Here is a 7,243-nt window from a genome sequence, read left to right as displayed (position 1 = left end):
ACGTTTCTTTTTGAATTCAACAAATGACTTGGATTCATCTATAACTTGTTAATTAAGATTGCTTATGATAACACTTTACTTGTAATATACTTATAAGTGGTATCTCCGTATTTACTACAGATTAAATTTAATCTTCTCATATAATGAGTACCAAATTATAGTAATAATGTATACATTTATACGATTTTTACGATGATACATTACTTTTGATGCTTACATGAGTTCGAAAAACTTGCATGTATGTACCATCAAGATGCATTTCTTCGTATCTACAGCATTCATCATATCATCGAAGATACTGTTTAAAATATATTAAAAGCAATTTATAAAACTAAATATGCGTAAGTCTTAAGCCAAATTGTAATTATTGTTGGTCAATAAAATCGAATTGTAAAATTAGTTGCTTTTCATTAAAAATGTGAAAATATCTTTTAAGTCTATAAAAACTGTACATTTTTTACTTCGGTATTATGGATAATTAAGTCATTCAGTTGTGTTCATGTTGCATTGCGTGGAAAAGTGAGAAAAAAAATTGTTTTAAAGCCTCAGGCTTCGTGTGTATTAAATAACTCAGTGGCACGGTAGGTTGACTATGAAGATGAGATCTTCAAATGAGTTATTAACTATGGAAAAAATATGCATTAACGGCTGTTAAAGTCAAATATTCGAAAACTTAAAACTAAATATAAAACCAATAAAATCAGAATGAAAACGAAAGTGTGAAATATGCAAAGTTCAATTAAATTTAATTTCTGTTTTTTAGAGGTTCGAAGTCGACGATGGTCGCGCCTACGGTAGCAGATTGAATTCATTACTAAAGCTCAGGTTAAGTTTAATTTTTAATATAAACTTTGATTGCCTTTAGCTGCCACCAAAATGATTACATGCGAACCGTTCTGCAATTTTGTGGGCAACTGTTGCTGTTGTTAACCGCAAGTGCAGCAGAGCATTTCAATTACTTTGAGGTGATTTTAAACATTTAATAAAATATTAAAATTTTCCAGTTAAAAAAAATACGCCTCACGGCTCTTTTGACCATCAAAATTACACTTTGTATACATTTTGGTTAAATATATTTTTTTCTTTATTTTTGTGGGATTTTTGCTAAGAGGAAGAAAAATTTAACCGCTGCCAAGAAAAGCGTGAATTTGCGAGAATTGCTGAACTGATGGATTGAAGTGAAATGTTATACTTTTTTGGAATTTTAAGTATTTGTAGGTGGAATACTGTTAATCAAAAATTAAATTAAAATTAACTTGATAAAAATAATTATTTTTTCTTACGTTAAATATATCTTTACTAGGAATGCAGATCATTATTTATAAAGTGAACATCGACAACCCTATATACTGGTGCATGCTGCTATCTTTAGTGGAGAATTAAATATTTTCGACCACTAGCTCGTTCAGTGCATTTTGTTATTGGAGATCGATTTGTGACATTTATGCCTCAGTATTAACTAACTTATTTGACCATAACAACCCGTTACCGGGTTTCGGTCTGACGCAGCAAGTCTCTCCTCCTCCCAAGCGTTTCTGTAACTTGCACGCCTTTTTCAGTCCTTTACATCAAATCCGGTTAGTACTCCCTCAACTTAATCACTCCAACGGAGATACAAACTACCTCTACGCCTTCTTCCTAAAACTAATGCTTCGAATATCTTTTTCGCTGGTGAATCCATATCCATTCTCACTACTTGACCAAATTACAGCGGTTTGTGTGTTCATTTGCTGAATTCTATCGATGTCGTGACAAAGTTCGTACAGCTCTTGAATCATTTGGACGTAGTAGTTGTCCTCAACTTGTAGAGTACCAAAGATCTTACGAAGAAGTTCAGTAAGAAAAAGAAATTAATCTCTGAAAATTTTTTCGTGAACTTGAACTTAAAAACTTGAAATATAAATTGCAGCATCATATTAAAACGAGTTTGCTTGTGGACGTCGTTAAAAGTTGTGCCTTAAAACACTGATAATGTTTGGTCGTTAGGTGACATACTAAGAGGAAATATAGTGTGATCATTTAGTAGTAAAAAAGATTTGTTCTAGTTGGATTCGACATTATTTGATAAAATTTAAAAGAAATCCTCAACATATCTTTCAATCGACACCAATCCTTCCGATTGCTGTAAAAAAATGGTCCTGGTTTTCATAAATGATAAACCATTGATGACCTTGTTAGAGAAGCTTGAAACCAAACCGTTAATAAAGATAATAAAGTTAATCCAAAGAAATTTGTTTGTGCTCGAAGCACTTTAAAATAAGTTGTTATCTGTATATTTTGGAAACACTAATATTGTTGGAACAAAGACATGGAAGCAACCTTGATCAGTTAATTCTATATGGCGCAAGATCATTTGTTTGCCTGTATTGTTTAAAAAGATGGAGAAGCGATACCGTCATATACTACACTACGACAGTGTGAGCTTCCACGATAAAAAATATTGAGTTGGCCATAAATTTTAGGCAATAAATCTCGTCGATAAAGTAATTAAAACAAGTATAAAAATACAGTATCCTGAAGAAATATTTGGTAAAAAATTTGGACGAATGTGATCGATCAAGCATCATACTGAAGTGACTGGTTTCTTGTGATTTTTGGCTGGTCCGGAAGAAAAAACTACCACTTAAAATAAAACTCGTTGAAGAAATTTATGACCATACTTCACTCAGTATAAAAAACATGTGTGGATGATTAGATCAAAAGCTGGTATAGTATATATAGAAGCTAATTTTAAGGTGATAAATAAATTTTGAGTGATTGACAATTGCTTATGTATTATATACCTCTCTAAATATTTCTCTATTGGAAAAAATAGTTTATATTAAGAACAATATTAATTTCAAAACGGACGTTAAAATTCAATTTATATATATTTTGTGTACTGTATGTATCAAGAAAAAACTATATTCAAATATTGCACCTGGAAAACTGTATCTAAATACGTTTAGGCTAGGGTGAATAGATTGACTAAAGGTGTTACTCAAACATCCTCAAGTTCCTACCGATATCAATTAGAAGTATAGTTATGAAATGACAGACTTCCTAGAAAGGTACATGTACTCCTTTAATTAAAACAGAGTCCCCTACTGCGGGGTGACAAATAGCCGCACAAATATCTTAATATGGAAGAAACGAAATTTACCTGATCACTGTAGAGCCCAAACAGGCATGCGGTAGTTAAGAAGATTTATTGATGCTGAACACATCAAAGTTGACGCTATCCTCAACCTCAGCAGAAACGGTATTAAACTCTACACTGAACTACTTACAAGACACTATAGACTCAATTACCACATGAAGAATATATGTTAGATGCGGTAGTAAGTGATTTCTGTCGATTCTGTTACGAGAAGAAGAAACATCAGAGCATGTTCTTTACAACTGAAAGTGTTGTAAACCCATTAAGGATGAACTCAGTCCTTAATGGGAGATATTTTTGATGCTTTGGTTGGTTCAAACTAAATTTTAATCTAATACGTATTACGTCATTTTTGTAGTAATACTTCTATTTTTTTCTTACATATTTTAAAATTTCAATTAATTCAAATTCAATTTAATCTCGTAAACATTATTTCTATTAAAAAGAATTTAAATTGGCTTTATCTATTCGATAGAAATGCCTTAAAATTTATTTTTTAATTAATCAATTTTTAATTTGAACAATAAAATATAATATGTTTTCACCTTATTCATTATGAATTATAATGAAAAAATTTTATTCTGTCATGACACAAAAAAATTTAATTCTATAAACTTCCACAAAAGAAGCTAAGCCAGAAAACATCTGTTAATATACGAATGGCCTTTGTTCGCCTAATGAAGGTATTAGTAATAGTTTTGTGTATCTGTCCGAAAAGTAACAATAATACATCAATAATTTATTGATTTGGGTCAAAAGAAATTTTATCTCAATTTGATTTTTTGCTGTGCTACTAATTTCTGGTAACAAAACAAAAAAAAAACTGATTATTGAAAAAAGTGAAAGGTTTTCATTTTCAGCATAAAATCAAAACTCATAAATACCGAAGTGAAGAATTATAACTGCGTTCGGCTCAGATATACCAGAACCACATCAATTCAGTGGAATTGATTTAAATGGGATTATGAGTTTGAGTCTGCTTTCTTGACGAGCAAAAAGCATTAACTTCCGCAAACGCGTCGATTCCATCGAAAACAGAAACGCTTAATTTGATGTCAAATCATTTGGCATTGATGGGGCATTGAGCGAACTCTCTCAACTCGCACTGTAGTCGAGGCGTTCGTGTCGATAAAAATAAGAATAAAAATAAAATTCAAAAAATGGAAATGAAATGAAAAACAGTTATTAAAAATTGCTGTAGTTAAAATGCGGAAAATATCTACAAACGTATTATTTCTTTTCAATTTTCCTGTTCATTGAACTTGTCTTGCAAGATACTTTATTTCGCATCAAAGAATCTAATCGATCGTGAATATTTCACATGCTGTATTTACAAGAATAACTGCATATGAAATATCATCATTAAAGCAGTTTAGTTTTCTTAATATGCGAAAAAAGTTGTGTTCAAGCAATAAAGTTTAATAACCAACTCTAAGTGTTTGGATAAGAAGAGATTTCTGTAATATGACTGAAGAGAAACAAGCGAGGTTTGGATGTAGCAAAGATGCAAACTCTTATAAGTCATTCATTTTCTTAAGAGAAACTTAATTTCATAGTATAAAATATTTATTTTACAAAAGAAGTGGCAATGGAAAAGTTTTATATCCAACATTGACAACTGGTAACGTTTTTGTTTACTTCTGATATAAGCTTATTCGATTATATTTCAACCGGGCTCCATCTTTTCTAATTAGTGAATTACTTTGAGGTTAAAAGATATACTTACAGCGGTCACTACTCTTCAATTTGACGAACATTTTTGAGACAAAGCTTCGATTTTAGATACAAAGTAGAATCAGTAGGGGTTAGACTTGATAAATAATAACGATGGTCAATACATATACTAGTTAAAAGGATTTTAAGTGAGAAATGGAAGCATTAATTCAGTTTGACGGAATGCATCCCATGACATTCCTCGACAAAGCTATATCGTTGTCTAGAATTACATTAACAGTTAAAGTATTTATTTATATTATTAATTTTTTATTAAAAATTTGCTATAATGTGCGAAGCTGCAGTTTAGTTATAATATTGAGAGCTGATTTTACAATTGCTACGGTGCTTATCAACAAATAAACGTTTTCGAACGATCCAGATTTAAAAATGAAATCCCATAAGGGTTAACTTTGAACACCGTTGCAACTAAGTAAAGAAGTTTGCAAATGCTGACTCCTACGTTGGAAAAAGTGTTAGTAAGAGTCGTAGTCGTAGATCACATAACTAAAATAAAAAATTAAATTAAGTGTTCAGTGGGTTTGGAAAGGAATTGCTTAGTGAGAGCTGCACCAGTTGGTCCAATCGAAAATTCATTCTTCTACTACTTGTAATTCGATCGCTTGAACGAGCCAATCAAGGAAAAGCGATCAGCATTGGTAAACAGACAAAGAATTGTTTTCCATAATGACACTGTCATGCCACTAACATATTTGATGATTCGAAAAAAATTGACGGAACTAAGTTAGAAAGTTTTGATTCAACTGCTGTATATCTGAAGTATTTCACCTGCAAAGCTACAAAGCTCTTTTAATTGCAAAACATTTGGCTGACTGCATAGCTGCCAAGTTTTTTGCCGATAAAACATTAAACATTGGAGATAACATTGATGGAGTTATGTAGTTATTTCTATAGTTGGAAAATTTGAGTAACTAACTACTGTGCAACTAAGGGAATAATTGAAGCAGTTGGACTTTGGAGCGATTGATGTGAAGACAGAACTATGAGTGAGACTTCATGAGGTTTTGGAGATCAGAGGTTCAAATGCAGAAGAAGAGGAGTTTAACTGAGTAATATGGGATATCTGACAATGGAACTAAAATGGTGGCGTATAAAGTATCAAACATAGACTGAAGGCAGAGCAATTAGTGATAGTACAAGAGGACAGTGGTATAAATGCATATAAAGAATGAATTATTAAGCAGGCTCCCATTGCGACAGAATTTGAACAAGAAGAAAGTCCTCATATGGGTGGGATGGACTTCTAATTTTGACAATTTTATAGATTTAAAATCTAAAAAATTTGATGTAGATTACAATAAAATATGTAACGAAACAAATGAATATTATGATTATTAACTTATATGTTTGTATATCTCTTATTTATTTAACGATTTTAATAAATTTAAATTATCAAAAGATTGTATATCTTAGCGTCGTAAGATTAATATAAATTCTTAAGTTTTTGTTAAGAAAAGATTTAAATCTTAATTTAAAATTGATTAATTCATTTTAAAGTAGCTACAAGATACTTCCATACCACACACAGAAATTTCAGATATTTTTCGAAAAGAAAGAGAGAGAAAGAAAGAGTGCGTCTCTTATGCTTTGCTGAGTCGTTACTTGCAACATTGAAGTGAAGACAAGAAAAGCCATGAACGAACTCAACAGTTAACGACGTGATTTGAACTTGAAAAGACGTGAAAGCGCAAGAATCTATACGGAAAATATTTACTAGATGTGAAGTGAAGGAAATAGTGCATGCGTTTATGATGAAGTTAAAACCACTAATTAATGAAATAAAATAAAATAAAATAAAATAAAATATTTTAATTAAAAATATAAACAAAAAATTACTTCGTTCGTGAAAAATTATATATTAAAACGTGGAAGTTTGAATTTCATTAATTAATTAAAAATATTTTGAAGCAATTTTTTTTTCGGTTTTATGTTTCAAATAAAAAACATAAAAGTGAAAATTACCTTTTTATGTGATTTTCGTTTTATCCAAAAGCAATAACAAGTGCAGTGACTGAAAAATTATTTCAGAGGTAAATTTTGCATTAAAATACATTCCAAATGTTTTAAAAGATGCTCGTTAGTGAATAAAAAGAACTAAAAAACAAAGATCAATAAATAATACTTTCTATAATGTATAATTTATGTTAATCATGTGAGACTACCGATATATGGTACATATATATACTTACTTATGTAGAAATATTGGCATTTCTTGTTCTTTTACCCCACGCCAAAGAGAAAATGAAAACAAAAACGAAAATTGTGTCAACTTTTTCTGTGAATTTTGGTTTTGTTTATTATTTTTTTTATTACTGCACTTGGTGGCTTTCGTTGAAGTGGCAGTAAGTTTGTTGCTTAAGTCTTTCGTTT

Source organism: Teleopsis dalmanni, chromosome 1 (assembly GCF_002237135.1).
Source record: "Teleopsis dalmanni isolate 2A chromosome 1, ASM223713v2, whole genome shotgun sequence".
Classification (NCBI taxonomy): domain Eukaryota; kingdom Metazoa; phylum Arthropoda; class Insecta; order Diptera; family Diopsidae; genus Teleopsis; species Teleopsis dalmanni.
The sequence above is the reverse complement of the archived record's forward strand: the minus strand, read 5'-3'. Positions refer to the sequence as shown.